This window comes from Apium graveolens, chromosome 11 (assembly GCF_009905375.1).
Source record: "Apium graveolens cultivar Ventura chromosome 11, ASM990537v1, whole genome shotgun sequence".
NCBI lineage: Eukaryota > Viridiplantae > Streptophyta > Magnoliopsida > Apiales > Apiaceae > Apium > Apium graveolens.
The window spans coordinates 187,185,263-187,203,587 of NC_133657.1; the positions used below are offsets into that span (position 1 = coordinate 187,185,263).

At 37.7% G+C, this 18,325-nt stretch overlaps 2 pseudogenes; both read right to left on the reverse strand.

Moving 5' to 3' along the window:
* Nucleotides 1–3,420: 3,420 nt before the first annotated feature.
* LOC141696264 (TMV resistance protein N-like) lies at nucleotides 3,421–8,328 on the reverse strand (annotated as a pseudogene).
* A 436-nt stretch (nucleotides 8,329–8,764) lies between these two features.
* Nucleotides 8,765–11,602, reverse strand: LOC141696266 (TMV resistance protein N-like; annotated as a pseudogene).
* Nucleotides 11,603–18,325: the final 6,723 nt, after the last annotated feature.

Here is an 18,325-nt window from a genome sequence, read left to right on the forward strand (position 1 = left end):
TTGTTGTCCTCCCCGGGCGAGACGGCGCCGCCTTCCGGGACGCATCATCACCCTCTCCAACCTTCTTCTTCCCAACATCCACGCTCGTCATTCCCCCAATCCTTTGCAGCTTGGGCGACAGATCTTTAAGTTGGGCAGACATATTGGGGGGATAGGGAATCAACTTCGGAATACCTGAAAAGGAAAACAACAAAATATCAGTCTCGGATACAAGCAATCAATAAAAGTTACGGTATCAAAATAAAACTAAGGCAATAGACTTACATCCTGCAGCATGCATGTTTTCATTGCTAGTGAAATAGTCCCGGGTCCACTGCGTCCCAAGTGCCCCACAGAAGGCATAAACCATCGCGAGAGCTGCTTGCCCGAGCCGCTGGACCGGAAACCTTTCTGTTTTAATTTCAAGTTTATGGAGTGGCATGAACTCCAGATACCCACCCCGGACAAAAATGAACTCCCGGTGCCATCCCTTAAGCGACGTCAACATACTAACCGGGAGAACCATCTTATCAGAGGGATACCCACAATCCTCTATCCTAAACATGAACTCGTAAATCGGCCGAGCGGTGGATCTCTTAATTTTAAAAATATGATGAAAAAGTTTGAAGGTGGGGAGGTAATTTTTGGCATGGCAGCAAGCTAAGAACCAGCTGATCCATTTCACCGAATTCGGGGCTAGCTGAGTAAAAGGGATACCATAAACATCCCGGCATAGGGATTTGGTGAACTGATGTAATCCAAGGCGCATGCCCCGGAGATGCTCTAATGGAATACCAACCCATCCCCCCTCCGGTCGATGGTATACCCTTTCATGCTCCTCAGGCCATCTCCACTGATATGTGTCATCAAGGTTAAAGGCAAGTCTAAGGGCGCCATCTACCTCGGCGTCCGTGTATTTCTCCTGGACCTCTTTATGAACTGCCCCACACTCATACCTAGTCCCTGGGGTGGTGAAGAACTTCCTATTCATCTCATCCTCATTATAAGGCTCCCGGCCTCCCAAACCATCCGGGCCCCCATATGCCTCGGATAAATCTCTGTAATAAAAGCTCAGGGGCTTGGGGTTCACTCTGTACTGGACAAAGTATTCATCTACATCCTCCCATGACCCATCCGGATTCGATAGGGTACCCCCGGGACCTAATACTAGGGTCTGAGCTAAAACTTGTTGAGGCTGGTCAACCCGGGGAGGCATCTCTACTGAACTATAGCTAGAAGAGGAAGAGGGGTAGAAGGAGTTAAGTTCACCTAACCCGACAGGACGCTCGGGATACCGGTTCCTAAGAGTAGCAATACGTTTAAAACGACTACCTGGCATATACTATACGTGTCTATATAAACGCACCCCGGAGTCAATGCCAAACCTGAACCCAACAACAAAACAAGACAAAAAACAGAAAAAGTTTAGAAACAAATCATGTACGTATCTTACCCCAAAAATAAGATCTACAACATATACATACATATACAACCAAAAAACATATATCAAGAACACACCCCGGGCTCTTCAACTTTTTACACTACTAAAAACCCACTTTTTCGCATAAAAACTACCAAAATCCATGTTATTTACACAAATGAGACACAAAGCCATTGGAAAAGCTACGCAAAAACTACACTACAAAGATTCAAGGCCAAAACATCAAGGCGGTCATGAAATACGAGCAAGAAATGCAAAGTGGTGAAGCAAAAACTCTCACAAAATAACTATATGCATCGCAAAAACACAAGGAAAAAGTGAAAAAGGAAGCAAAAAAATCGAGATACTTACAAATGGGCAGGAGAAAGAAATGTGGCTTAACAAGAAATGCTCCGAAAAATCTCTGAAAAATCTCTCTTGGCTCTCTCTGTGGAAGTGTTTGCGTAAAATAAAAATAGAGAGAAAAGGCAAGTATTTATAGAGGGTAGAGAGAAGAGATGAACGGTTTTGTGATTAAGGGAACCGTCAGGGCCACGTGGCACCCCCTGATTGACGTCAATTTAATAACCGCAGCAGTTATTACCACTACTGCAATCATGTCACGGTGCGTCTTTTTAGGCAAATAAGGGGGGAAATAAAAAACTGTACACTCAAAAGATACGCATAAAAAATGTATATCTCTGACCCCGGCTGGAATCCCAACAGCCGCCTGGCATCCCGGATTTGCAGCGACAGCTTTTCAGAGTCTAGTTAAATCAAATGTCAGGAGTGTACTTGCCCACCAAACCGTGCCCAAAATTCGAACTCAAAATTAAATGACTAACCAAGTCAACCCCGGAGTCTCATCCCCATTTAACCCCGGGGCTAGGGGCAATAAATCAAACAACCCCCAAAATTTTCCAAAGTATTTCAAGGACTCTCACCTTGAACTCAAGTCAAATGACTAACCAAGTCAACCCCGGAGTCTCATCCCCATGTGACCCCGGGCTTAGGGGGCAATGAATCAAACAACCCCCAAAATTTTCCAAAGTATTTCAAGGACTCTCACCTTGAACTCAAGTCAAATGACTAACCAAGTCAACCCCGGAGTCTCATCCCCATGTGACCCCGGGCTTAGGGGGCAATGAATCAAACAACCCCCAAAATTTTCTAAAGTATTTCAAGGAATCTCACCTTGAACTCAAGTCAAATGACTAACCAAATCAACCCCGGAGTCTCATCCCCATGTGACCCCGGGGTTAGGGGGCAGCAAATCAAACAACCCCCAAAATTTTACAAAGGCGCCGCGGCACAAAGACAATTACTCTACTCCCCCATCCGGGTAAACCCGCATAAGGGAGTGGGGGGAAAATGATAGCCCATAACAATTCAGGCCCAAGTGAAGAGGCCCAGGGCCCAAATACAAGACCCCAGGACACGTGGCGACATCACCACCGTCCAGGTCCCAGAGATCCAGAACAATCCTACGGTCCGGATCTGGCAGTACTCTGACGGATTCAGCGTTGACCTTGAGGAGCCCAGGACACGTGGCAGCATCGCCACCGTCCAGGTATCCGGGATCCAAGACGTTCCTACGGTCCGGATATGGTTGTATTCTGACGCATTCCAGGCGTCCAGATGCCCTACAGTCCAAAAGGCCAACCTACGGTCCAGATGAAAAGGGACAAACCCCTAAACCCTAGTAGGAGGCCTATAAAAGGTAGAACAGAAGGAAGGTTACAAGTTACAATCTTACATACTCTCTCCCTCACCTATACTCACATGCACACACGTACTCCTCACAAATATATTCGCATAATCCCAACTTTGCCCTCCTCCTTAAAAACCCTTTCTCATTCTCACGCCGGAGGTGCCGCGGGGACGCCACCCCCCTCCGACTCTGTTTTGTAGGTTCCCACCCTACAACTACACCGCACACCGCTGCCGTCGCAGTCCAAAAGGAGTTTGAGTCAGGGCCAGCAAGGAGAAGGCCCCGGGGTGATCTGGGATTATCACCGCCCATTTACAGAGCACACCTATTACAAAGTATAACAACATCAAAAAGGAAGTAAATTAACAAATCAGATTTTAAATAAAAATATTTATCATGTTCAAACTACTTATAATTTTGGTCATGACAAGAACCAAAAACCTTAAAAAAATGCTCAGTGAAGGTGCATCCTATAAGGGACGAACTGCAACCTGCCAAATGAAGTTCCCCTAAAGAAGTGAGTTCCGTCGAGCCCTGAATCTCGATCAAGCTGCTGCATTTCGTAAGGTTCAATCTCTCCAAATGTTTCAAACTGGATAAATTTGGTAATCTTACAAGAGACGTACAACCTTTTGCTTCTATGATTGTCAGTTTAGGAGGAAATTCCTCAATGGACAACAGATTCACAGAATCTCTAATTGTAAGAATTCCTAGATTTAAGAACTGACCAATCCCATACGGTAGGGCAATAAGAGCATTGCCGTGTAGATACAACTTTCTCAACTTAGATGATAATGCAATTTGGCTTGATTCCACATTAGGAACATATTTTAATGGAGTACCGTCTGCTTTCAGTTCTACTAACCTTGTAAGATTCCAAAATCTATGCGGTAACATTTCTAGCCTTTTACATGTAGATATATCAAGAATCTGCAGTGATCTCAAACTCCAAATTTCGTTCGGAAGAGTTTTAAGGTTCACATTGCCACGTAAATTTAGCATAACAAGCTGACTTAAATGCGCGATCGAATTTGGTATCTCTTGACACAGCCAGTTCCCCCGTAAAAAGTTTTTTTAGGGATTCCATCTTCCCCAAATATATAGGCAATGCTCTCAGGTTACTACAGAGCTGGATATCTAGAACCTTTAATGCTCTTAAGTTACAGATGGTGTCTGGAAGAGTTTTGAGGTTCTTGTTGCCCGATAAAACCAGATTGACTAAATTACTAAGACAACCGATCGAATCTGGTAATTTGGAAACAATTAAATTGTCTGCTTTAAGATCTTTTAGGGATGTGATGTTCCCCAATTTTACGGGCAATTCTTCAAGATTCTTGCAATTACCAATGTATAGACATTTCAATGCACTCAAGTTGCAAAGGGTGTCTGGAAGACTTTTTAGGCTCACACAATAAGACAAATTTAGGTAAACCAGCTTGACCAAATTTCCAAGTGATATGTCTACCTTTGTCAAGCTTCTACAACCCTCAAGATTCACAATTTCAAGACAAGGTAACTTGGTAAAGTCTGGAGTTGTAATTAAATCCGGAGATTTTGACACAATTAGATATTTCAAATGTTCAAAAACCTGTAGAACCGAGGATAAATCAGATTAGAATTTGATATATAAGCTGTCATATGTGCGAGGAACATATTAAGAGCACCTACCCTGTTTAGCCCCTGCATTGTTCTCATTTTGCTACCAAGTAGCGCAAGGTAACCAAGCTTTGGCGAGTATAAATCTGAGGGGAAACTCGTTAAAGGACAGCCCTCCCATAGGAGAAACCTCAAATCTTCAAATATCTGTTCAAAGCTTCCAATGATGTCCACGTCTTTGAGGTATAGAAATCTTAAGTTACCCATCCTTTGGAAAGATTCAGTATTGAATGATACTCCCTCTAATGGATAATTAAACTCTATATTGCAAGGGATGATGCATTCAATCTCCTCTGTTCCCTGACACATATATATCAATTAGTAGAAAAGTTCATGAACATTGTTTATCAAATATATCTAAGAAAAGGGAACCCCTTTGCTACTTCATCACATGATTCATCGCATGAGCAATGTTTATGAGTGAATTTGTGTCATTTTAACTTATATTTTATATGGAATCATTAGTTTCATTTGAAAGCATTATTCTATATACATTTATTAATATATTGATATACATATGTTAAAATTACCTTGTGCTTCTTCAACACGTCAAGTATATCTTCTACTGCCCATAATCTACTATGTTTTCCAGGCTCATTGGGAAAGTTGTTGCGCGATACTTCCCTTCCAACATCACGAAGCAGGTCATGCATTCTCAACATATTGCTTTCATCAATCGTTAGCAAACATCTTTTCATAAGAATGCTAAGGTTAAAATCAACATCAGGATAGTAAGTTCCCAAAAACTTCGTTGCCTTTGTGTTTTCCCACCCAATGAGAAAACAAGCAATGTCTAGGAATAGTTTCTTCAGCAGAGGATCATCTGATTCCAAGGCATCCAAGCTAATTATAAGTCTGTTCTGAATGTTGTTGTCGGGAATCCGCTGCAATCTTTTGATGAAAGATTTCCACCCTGGCTCAGGCCGCTTATGCAAATACGAGCCGAAAACCTCAAGAGCCAAGGGAAGCCCACCAGCATGACATAGAATTTTTTTAATCAATAACATCGAAATGCTGTTGGGTTTAGCATTTCCAAATGCATGCTGAGTAAATAGTGTAAGTGACTTATCATCATCCAACACATTTACCTTGTATCTATATATGGGTTTACTTCAATTTTATCCAACAGCTCTTCATCTCTTGTAGTTATGATGACTATACTCCCGGAAGCAAACGGTCCTACCAAATATTCAAATTGTTTATGGTGGTCTAAATCATCAATAACAACCAAAATTTTTGTTGAACAAATTCTTGCTCCTATCAACTTAATTCCTTTGTCAGCATTGTCAAAATTTAAAATTTTCTTACTTTTAAGAACATCATTAATAAGTTGTTGTTGTAAGGATACCAGGCCTTCTACTGTCCTTGAAACCTCCCTACAATTTGCGAGGAAAGAGCTGTCCTTAAAGCTTCCTCCTAGCAAGAGTTGATTGTAAAGAGCTTTCGCTAGAGTAGTTTTGCCCACTCCACCCATACCATATATACCAAACCTAGTGACACCTTCTGTGCCACTGCTCAACAAAGTTGCTATGTCTTTTACACGAGAATCCAATCCAACTGGATATTTTGCTACGTATAAAGTCTTAGGGATCTATTTCGAGTAGAATATCATTGACAATTTCAATGATAATATCAGCTTCAGACCTGCGATGCAATACTTTTAACATATATAGAGCTTTTACTTTTAATAACACACTTGCAGTAAATGAATATGATAAGGTAATACAACCAGATATCATATATGGGACGAGAGAAGTAAATTATGGATGGCGGGAGAAGATCAAAACTGGATATTAGTGTATTATTACCTGTTTTGAATTACATGTTTTCCTGAAAAGTTGCAAACTTCTTTTAATGCAAGTCTCCACCTGTTTACTTTCTCCATTTCTCCTGAAAAACGAATTTCATGTGTTTCAAAAGCTTCTTTAAAACTCCCAGTTTGGTGTCGAACAACCGACGGATCAATGTTGTAAAACACAGGAATAACTAATCTTGCCATCGTTTCGTGACACTTGTATATCTCTACGAGCTCGTCAAGGCACCAAGGTGAAGAGGCATAATTTTCGGAGAAGACCACGATGTAAGACCTGGATTCCCGAATAGCTTCAAGCAATGCTTCTGAAATAACTTCTCCACTGCGTAGCTCAGGATCATCCTTGAATGTTCGAACTCCGTGACGATCGAGGGCAGCGTACAAATGACTGCTAAACTTATATCGAGTGTCTGTACCCCGAAAGCTCAAGAAAACATCCCACCTAGTAGTATCAGGTGTTGAATCTGAGGCAGAAGAGGATGTAGTTTGGGAACTTGTGGAAGCCATTGAGTTCACCCACCAAATCCAACCACCAGTATCATATAAAACAAAGATCAGCTACCAATAATGCACTATTTTGTTTAAGCAGTATTTAAAATATCATTTTTATTTAACGATGTTGGCCGCCAGTATAGAATGAGGAGGTGTATGAATAACACCGTACAATTTGTTCTTTGTCGTCATCATTAACAAAAAAAAAAGTTTATTGAGATAATTAAACAGTGCCATGTCTCATATTACCTGCTCGTATCAATTTATTATGGTTTGTTTAAGGAATCGAATATGATGATATCTGGTAAGTGTGGGCAAACTAGTTATCAGTTGTCCAAATGTTATTCCAAAATGTTCCAGTGCATAAGCATAATTCTAGAGCAGGTTGGGATATACAAACTTATAATTCGATCAATGTATTGAACTGACAACGTATAAACATTCCCACCACTTTTGTGTATTTTCTGTCACTACTTCAATTATATGCAGTACTACTTTCCCGAGAACAAACTCAAATTGTTCGGACAAAATAAATCAAACAATGATATATAAGCAACAGAGAATTCAAGATAGCTAAATCAGATATGGTAAAGGTATGAGCTACTGAGGATCAGGTCACGGAGTCTGGAGATTCATTGCAATATGAGATTCTTGTTTGCTCAGTTCTGGTGACTTTTCCACATCATCTATGCTGATTTATGCCCTGACAAATAATCTAAAGTATTGATATTATCAGCATTTGAATGATACTGAATAAAAAGAATAAGAAATGCTGTTGCACTAATAATTCAATACATGACAGATCAATTTAACATTGTTTTCTCATTGCACCAGCTACCAGACACTCATTAATTTAACATAAGGAAACACGATTGCAAAGACACTACAAATAATGAGCTAATCAAAACTTATCATCTAGTTTGTTTACCATGTTACATACCCCGAAGTGATAGCTTCTTCATTCTTTCAGATTGATGCAGTTTCCTGATCATAAAGTAGATGCATAGCACATATTTCTGACGCTGATTCTACTTCGATTTTATTGTCACTGTTATGTTACTGATGGAGAAAATTGATCTTGGTACTATTACTATGTAAAATTTATAGGAAAGAACAAAAAGAAATCCGTGCCATATAAAATTACTTGTGGTATTCTTCACAGAATATTTAGCCATCCGTTGGGGATGGTTTTTGGGTTTAAATCAAAGGATCAGCCCCAAAAATTTGCGGGTCACTTCTGGCTCCAAATGTAAATACACTGTCGACCCACCTTTATGATTTATTCGATTAATCCAATCTTGAACCTCTGAAAGATAAATGTGTATCAGATGCTGCCCATATTTAGCGTACACCTGTTACCATTCAATCAACAATTAGTTATCAATATTGCCGTCTTATAACTTTACAATTTTTTTTGCTTAAAATTAAATCTTAGAGCAATGATCCTCTAACTGGAAAGGCACAATAACTAATAATAGTAAGTAAGAGTTTGAGATAAATCAAAACCTGAAAGAAATGCTCTGTAAGAATGCATGCCAGAAGAGATGAATTGCAACATCCTAAATGGATGCTCCTTACAGAAGTCAGTCCCGTCAAGCTTTGAGTCTCTCTCAAACTGCTGCAGTCGGAAAGGTCCAATGTCTCCAACTGTTTCAGAGTAGATAGATTTGGTAATCTTTCCAGAGAACTACAATCATACATCTAACCATGTAAGATTTGGAGGAAGTTCAGCAACGGACAAAAGATTTAGAGAATTTCCAATTTTCAGATGTCTTATGCTCGAGAGGTGGCCAAGACCGCATGGTAGAGCAGTGAGAGCATTTCCACTTATAGCCAACTCTTCCAAATTAGATAACTCTGCCTGACATGATTGAAAATCAGGAACTTTATTCAACGGAGTATCAGCTGCCTCTAGCTTCCTTAACCTCGTAAGGTTCCAAAATGTAGCTGGCAATATTTCTAGGTGCTTGTTATGACTTAATCTCAGCTCAACGAGCTCATGTAAATCACCGATTGAATCCGGTAATTCTGACACAGTCAGGCTTTCCATATGGAGCTCTTGTAAGGATTTAATGTTCCCCAATTCTACAGGCAATGCTTTCAGACTACTGCAATCACATATATTTAGAACTTTCAATGCTCCCAAGTTGCAGATTGTATCAGGAAGAGATTCAAGGTTCTTGCTATCACTTAAATCCAGCTCAACAAGCTTACTAAGACGTCCCATTGACTCTGGTAATTTCAGAACAGTAAGATCAATTGCTCTGAACTCTTTTAGGGATTGAATGTTCCCCAATTCTACAAGCAATGCTTCCAGACTACTGCAACCACCTATATCTAGAACTTCCAATGCACGTAAGTTGCAAATAGTGTCCGGAAGACCCTTTAGCTAACACAATCACACAAATTTAAGTAAACAAGCTTTGCTAAGATTCCAATAGATATGTGGACCTCCTCCAAGCTACTACAGTCCTCTAGATTTAAAGTCTTGAGAGTAGGTAATTTGGTGAAGTCTGGAGTCCTAGTTAAATATGGAGATTCTGACATGTTTAAATCCCTTAAATTTTTATAAACCTGTAAATCCAGGGATAAGTTAAATAGACTTTACTACATAAATTGTCAGATGTGCGATAAACATAATCAGAGTACCTACCATGTTCATCCCCTGCATTGTTTTTATTTTGCTACGAGACAGCCCAAGGAAAACAAGTTTTTGCGGGTAAAATTCAGAGGGAAAACTTGGTAAAGGACAACCATTCCATTGAAGCCACCTTAACTCTTCAAACGTCTGTTCAAAACTTCCAATGATGTCCACATCTGTGAGGTGAAGAAATCTCAAGTTACACATCCGTTTGAATGTTTCGGCATTGAATGATATTCCCTCAAATGAACTCCGGTAGTCAAAATTGCAAGGGATGATACCTTCAATTACTTCTGTTCCCTGACACACACACACACTCACACATATCAAGAAGAATGGCTGATAACCATTGTTTTCATCTACAAAAAGGAGATCCCTATGCCTACTAACTACTAATACATATAAGTCATTTTATGAGCAATTTTTCGTGTTCATACATGCATAAGAAGAATAGTTAATGAGTGAATTTCTGCCAGTAAAAGTTAGATGGAACAATCAGAGTCAGTTAAAAACATTCTTCTTATATACACGTATAATGAAATTACCTTGAGCTTCTTCAACACATCGCGGATATCTTCTACTCCCCACAATCTACTATGCTTTCCAGGCTCATTAGGCAAGTTGTTACGTGATACTTCCCTTCCCATATCTCGAAGCAGATCATGCATTCTCAAATTTTTGCTATCATCAATTGTTAGTAAGCATCTTTTCTTTAAAATATCAATGTAATAATCTGCATCGGAATAATATGTTTCCAATAATTGAACCGCCTCTTTTTCCCCAGTTCCAATGAGAAAACAAGCAATGTCTAGAAATATTTTCTTCAGCATAGGATCGTCGGATTCCAAGGCATCCAAGCTAATTATAAGTCGCTGCAGTTTCTTGATGAAGGAATTCCACCCTGCCTCGGACCGCTTATACAAATACGAGCCAAAAACCTCGAGAGCCAGAGGAAGCCCCCCAGCAATATGTAGAATTTTTTTGCTCAAGTCCAGAAAATTGTTGTTTGGTTTCGCATTTCCGAATGCATGTTGGGTAAACAGTGTCAATGACTTATCATCATCCAACTCATTTACCCTGTGCTGATATATGGGTTCCACATCAATTCTTTCCAGCATATCTTTATCCCTTGTAGTTATAATGACTACACTCCCAGAAGCAAAAGGTCCTACCAAATATTCAAATTGTTTATGGTGGTCTAAATCGTCAATAACAACCAGAATTTTTTTAGAACAGATTCTAGCTTTTATCAACTCATTTCCACTGTCAACATTGTTAACGTTAACAGGATTCTTACTTTTGAGAACATCATTAATAAGTTGCTGTTGTAGAGATACAAGGCCTTTCGTTGTCCCCGAAACCTCCCTACAATTTGCAAGGAAGCAACTGTCTTTAAAACCTCCTAAAGAGAGTTGATTATAAAGAGCTCTGGCAAGAGTTGTTTTTCCCACTCCGCCCATACCATATATACCAAACCTTATGACACCTTCCATGCCACTGCTCAACAATGTTTCTATGTCTTTAACACGAGAATCCAACCCAACTGGATATTTTGCAACATCTAATGTCTTGGGATTTATCTCGAGTAGAATCTCATCAACAACTTCATTTACAAATATCAACAAGCACACACATACAAATATTTTTTTAATGTTATTTTGTATAAATGCTAGGGGAAAAACCCCTAAATTGAGTATGGTACCTTTACCTTTCATAATATATACGTCTCCTGAAAAACCTGCAACTTTTGTTAGTGCAAGGCGCCACTTATTCAGTTTTACCAGCAAAACGAGTTTCATACTTTTCAAAAGCTTTTTTAAAACTCTTTGTTTGGTCTCGAACAACTGATGGATCAATGTTGTAAAATACCACAATAATCTTTCTTTTCATTGTTTCATAACAAGTGTATATCTCTACGAGCTCCTCAAGGCACCAAGGTGAAGAAGCGTAATTTTTGGAGAAGACAATAATGTAAATCTTGGATTTCCTAATCGCTTGGAGTAATGCTTCTGAGATTACTTCTCCAACGCGTAGTTCAGGATCATCTTTAAAAGTTCGAATTCCATGACAATCTAGGGCAGAGTACAAATGACTGGTGAACTTATACTGAGTGTCAGGAGCACGGAAGCTCAAGAAACAGATTAGGGAATTTTAATAAAACCAACCATATCCAAATTACCTCCTGGTAAAGAATATAGAAAACTTGGACTGACTAAAACTACAAACATGCAGAAGTTTATGCAATAAAACCGTTTTGTTTAACATCCTTCCTAAAACTGAAACTCATCCAAGTTTCACTTTATGAATGCAGTTAGTTTTTCAAAGGTAAGTGGTGCCGCCTAAATGTCACAATATGTGAGATGCAACAATGTTGAAGCGAGCCTGAATGATCGAGCTCAGAATATCAGGCAGTTCAAAGAATGGGCTAGACTACAACTGATGACCTAATTAAAAGTAATAATAAAAAAGTAATGGTTATTTGGAGTTTTACTTGTGACAATTGACAGCTATTTGCTATATAATCAGAGAACTAGTTCCAACTAAATTCTTTGCACAAAAACATTAGAGTGAACAGAGGAAGCTAACATTGTGAAGGGAAAGATTTGGTCCAAAATTAATAATCAACATACAGTTGCAAAAAAAAAAACTACCTAAATTATATAACTACTTTCAATTCTCCAAGGCTACCTATATATCCAAATTATATCTATATATGAGCCAAACAAAAAAACCTCAGAGAATTGTGTTTAATTTAGCAAGTTGAACATTTTGTTACTGAATTTTTATGGAGATGCAATCTAATACCATCCATACGATGATTTTACTAAATTCAGATTCAAGAACAGCAAGAAAAAGAGATATTACTGATGCTCCGAGATCCAAATTGTTAGTATAAGATGTCGATTAATTCCAACATGATAGGATAATCTCTATCAGTTCTCATTTACTTCAGAAAGGACTGCAAGGACACTAAAGTAAGCAATAAGCTAATTAAAAGTACTGACTTTAAAAAGTACTACTGGCTAATTGGAGTTTATACTTTGTGACTGACAATTGACAGCTATTTGCTATATAACCAAAGAACTTAGCTGGAAGTAAGTTCCAGCTAAGTTCTTTCAACGAAACAATAGAGTGAATAGAGGAAACTAATATTGTGACGGGAAAGATTTGGTCCAAAAAATAAGAGCCACATCTCGGATTCCATCAACAGATGTTTAGAGAAGAATGGTTTAAATTATCAATACAACTATTTTGAATTCTCTAAGTCTACCTATATAAAAAATTATTCTCCTGAGACATTCCAATCGATTTCTGATTAAGGACAATACAGATTTATTGAATGAACTAATACATCTCATTTTAATCCAATAATTTATATAATTTTTTTTTCATAAGATCTATAAAATTTTAAACTTACGAAGCACTCCTGGAAAGATTATACATACCACGAATAAAATAGATATTTGGGCGACACATTAGGCTGCAAATATAAAGACACGACTAACCCTTTCTTATGACTTGATTGACTAATGCAATATGGAACCTCAGAAGGATAAATATATGTATAGGATGCCCATAGCCAGAGCACACCCGTCACAAAATATAACAAACATAAAAAGGGAGTAAAGCAGAAAACAAATATGTATAGGATGGATCAATGTTGTAAAAACAGGAATAACCAACCTTGTCATCATTCTATGACGGTTCTGTATCCCTACCAGCTAGTCAAGGCACCAAAGCGAAGAAGCATAATTTTTGGAGAAGACCATAATGTAAGAACTTGATCCTGAATAGCTTGAAGCAATGCTTCTAAAATTTACTTCTCTGCTGGTTGCTGCGTAGCTCAGGATCATCATTAAATGTTGGAACTCCATGACAATCGAGGGCAGTGTACAAATGACTACAGCGGAATCTCAAGAAACATCCCACCTGGTAGAAGTTAAATTTGTAGCAGAGCTGCAGAGTAGTATTCTAGCGCATTCTCTTTAAACACATAATACTACCAATCGAGAAAACTAATGAACTAAAGCACATGAATGACTCTTTTTTAAATAATAAGCAAGACTTGGACTGATCAAATAATATTCATAACTTCATTTGACAAGGAAACTTAGTATCTAACATTCTCCAATAAGTTGGTTTACACAGTTCCTTGCAGGGGCTGTGCATTACTTAATTCCGTAAAATGATTGAAATTTACAGAATTATTAAATTCAAACAATAATACGTGCAACACGAATTCATAAAATATACCCCCAATCAAGAATCTACTATAAAAATAACGGTTTTTCTGCCCATGCGTATACACTAAACACAAATTTCTATAAATTGAGCTTGTTTTGATTGACCAATATTTTTTAATGATGATGGACGCCGTGTATTTACAACAAATATATCAATCAAAACACTCAAAATTTTATAAATTTTTGTGCTTAACATATGCTCATGAATACACACTAGACAAACCCTAAAAATAATCAATATAATCCACTATAATAATAATAATCTCCCGGTTTCTTCTTCTCTTTTTTATCCCTGAAATTTATAAATACTACCGAATAAAATCTGATTACTCGACCTTAAATACAAGAATGTTGTTTGTGATCTATTAATATTTGTGCACCCCTTAAAACAGGGTTCCATTTATTAATAAAGATTATTATTAATATATAACCCGTGACTATAAATAACATTATTGGACACAAAACACGTTTTCATCGTTTGTAATATAATCAACCATCAATTTACATTATTTTAGCCTAATGTGGGTGTAGATTCTCAATATCGTAATCCTCTATAGATTTCACTATGTCTTCGAGAATATCATCCGGAATATTATTCGAAGAAAAAATCTCTAATTGCATCAAGCCCAATTCTACAGGCGCCGCTTTTTCACGAGACGATCCCATTCTTTGGCTTCGATCGTTTTTCTCCTCATTGCCTTCACCAGAAGCCTGTTGATTCTTTTGACGTAAAACATCTCTTTCTCATCCTGCTGGGAAGAAGCTATTCCTTGATGAACACAACATGCGACCACAAGTAGAAGAAACAACGTTGTTTTTTTGTTATTCATCACTATGCCCCACTTTTGTCCCTCTCCCTCCCCTTGGGTGTATAATAATAATAATCTCTTTATATAAAAGAGGAGCAGGGGCGACTCTTTGTAATAAAAACAAAAAAAAAGAGGAAAGAGAGTACTGGGTAAACCTTACGGGCTGACGCAATAGTCTGCAAACCAAGGTAAATCGCATTTAAGCGACAGACTCTGACTCCTCCTAATACAATTTTAGATATAATGTGATTAAAAATTTAACCAATCATAAATCTAAAAGGATTATATTGCTCTAGCACCAAAATATGATATAATGATACAATAATAGATATAATATGATTAGATATTCTATTATATATAGCTGTAATTTAATTCAACATCTGTATATTTCTCAATCTACATATCTATAATGTCCGACGACACCAAATTATTTCAACATCTGCATATTTCTCAATCTGCATATTTGTATATAGCGTTAATGTAACGTTCGACGACACCAAATTAGCAAGCCTGCAAAGAGAAAAGTATTCTGAATATCTGGAATTTAAAAACCTTTAAGATGATCCTTTATATGAAGAAGAACCTGAAATTGCTTGTGTTATACCTACAGTACGTGGCAAGAAGAATGATCCTGAATCAAGTGGTGGTGGTAATGCTTAACAAGGGGAAACATCAAGATCTTATCTGCCTAGATAAAAAGTATGGAACAGAGACCATCCCTTTGAGCTAATCATCGGTGATCCTGAAACATGAGCGAGAACTAGACGTTCCATACAGAATGAATGTCACTTGTCAGGGTTTCTCTCAGAAATGGAATCTAAGAAAGTGGATGAGGCACTTGAAGATCCAGATTGTGTTATTGCTATGCAAGAAGAATTCAATCAGTTTAAAAGGTAGAAAGTATGAAAGCTGGTACCCCGACCAAAAGACAAGTCAGTGATTGGCATCAAATGGGTATTCAAAAATAAGTTAGATTAAAATGACATTGTAACGAGAAACAAGGAAGACTACTAGCTAAAGGTTACTCTCAAGAAAAGGGAATAGATTATGATGAAACATATGCTCCAGTAGCAAGCTTGAGGCAATCATGATGTTTCTGGCATTTGCACCACATCCAGACTTCAAAATTTATCACATGGATGTCAAAAGTCCATTCCTGAATGGGGAGTTGAAGAAGAAGTGAATGTGGAACAACCTCCAGGTTTTGAAGATCCAAATCTGGTAGATTTTGTATACATTCTATTCAAAGCTCTCAGTGGACTCAAGCAAGCACCAAGGACATGGTATGACACTCTCTCATAATTTTTACTTGAAAATGGTTTTACTAGAGGTATTGTACATAAAACTCTGTTTCATAAAATGCATAAATCTGATATAATATTAGTTCAAGCATATGTTGATGAAATTATATTTGGCTCTACTAATGATGATCTTTGCAAGAGATTCTCTAAGCTAATGTAGAGTAAGTAAGAAAAGAGCATGATAGGAAAGTTGAACTACTTTCTTGGATTACAAGTGAGTCAAAGGAAATATGGTATATTCATTTGTGAATCTAAGTACATTAGGGAACTTCTCAAGAACTACAATCTGGAAGATTCAACTCCGACAAAGACTTCAATGCCAACTGCCTCTAAGCTTGATCAGGACAAAACTGGTAAGAAGGTTGACATCACAGACTATAGAGGTATGATAGGCTCATTATTATATCTTACAGCAAGTAGGCCATATATTATGTTTGCAACATGCTTATGTGCTAGATTTCAAGCCGATCCTAAAGAGTCGCATCTTATAGGTGTTAAACGAATTTTTAGGGATCTTAAGGGGACTCTAAATCTTGGTATTTGGTACTCTAAAGGTACATGTTTTGACCTTGTTGGCTATACAGATTCAGATCTTGTGTGGCGCCCTACAAACCCGGGTCAGAAGTTTGGGGTCCACACACACACCTTATTTATAACCTGCTAATAACAATAATAAAGATAATAATAATATACAGTGACCCTACTTACCAACTACCACGGACCGCAACAGGTTAAAGTATGTACACAAGCCGAATACACACTTATATTACAAACCGTTCAAATCCCAACTATCCAAATTCAGAACTGAGTATTAAACATTATTACAAACTTTTACAAACTTATATTATCCCAAAAGAAGCCTACTAGCTCAGCTCGATCAACCTGAACCCCCAGCTCTCGCGCTGGACTGGGGATCCTCGTTACCAACCTGTTCCTTCTTAACTGGAAAAGAACATAAACAACATCACACAAATGAGCTAACTAGCTCAGCAAGTCACAATGACAAAACTGAGAATAATGATGATCAGGTGAAAATGGTTATGATATCAAGTGAACAATGAATTATGATTTAGAATTGGACATTATACTTTCATTTTAAAAACCAAGGTTAGGCTGCTGATCAGTCACGCACTAACCCCGAGCAAAGCACACAATATTGCTCTAACTACTGGATCCAAGGCACACATTGGCCTAATTTGACCATCATATGGTCTGACCACGAACAGAATAACAGAATAAGCAATAATAAACAATAAACAGAATCATTAACAATATTGGATGTTTCATAATGAAATGGTTTCAGAGTTCATGAGGATCAATATGGCATTTTCAAAGCTTAGCTGTTGGGTAATGAAATAATTGGATAACAAAGGAATTAGTGTTTCAAGGTTTCAAGGATTTTGCCTTTCAAAGCGTAGGATACAATGGTTTGAGTGTGAAGATAATTCGATTCAGTGTTTGGTATATAGTTTGTATGTATTTGCAGAATGATATTGTATATTTGTGGTTCGGGTTTAGGTATACAACAATCAAGGGTCTAGAAAGAATCAGGTTTACGGCTCAAGATCAAAACTGGAATCAGGGTTTGGGTTTTAGTGCTTCAAAGCACTTGCAATTTAGAACAGGACTATCAATCACTACAATATCTTGAGAAAGTTCAGAACACTTGCCTGGTGTTAGCTTACTACACTGTACTCGCTTCCAATCTCAACCGCCTTACTCCTCAACTACCTGTTTCCCTTTCCTACGTTTTGCCTCTTCTGCTCACATATCATAAGCATCTATCAATAGTCAACTCATACGATTCTATTCAACACATACTTCTATCTACCCTTCGTTTCACCCAAATCCGATTAACGGATTGAAAGTTATGCAATAAACAAGTACACATCGAATATAGAGACCGACATTCAACCAACAAATCACATATAACACATAATACGTCACATAATCAATGACATATCATTTATAAAGAAGTTTCGGGTCAAAAATAGGCTTTCTGGTATTTAAAATGATTTAAAAAACATTTTTCGGAATTAAAACGGGTCGTTGGATTAATTTCGGGTTAATAAACATGGTTCGGTTAGCCAATTCTGGCTTCGAAACAATTTTATAATAATTATCGAGCCTTGGAAATAATTTAGAATAATATTTTAAAGCTCGAAACTATTTTTCAGAATTTTTAAATCATTTTTAAATAATTAAATCTAATTAAATAATTAATTAAAATCAATTAATAATTAATTAAATCAATTAATC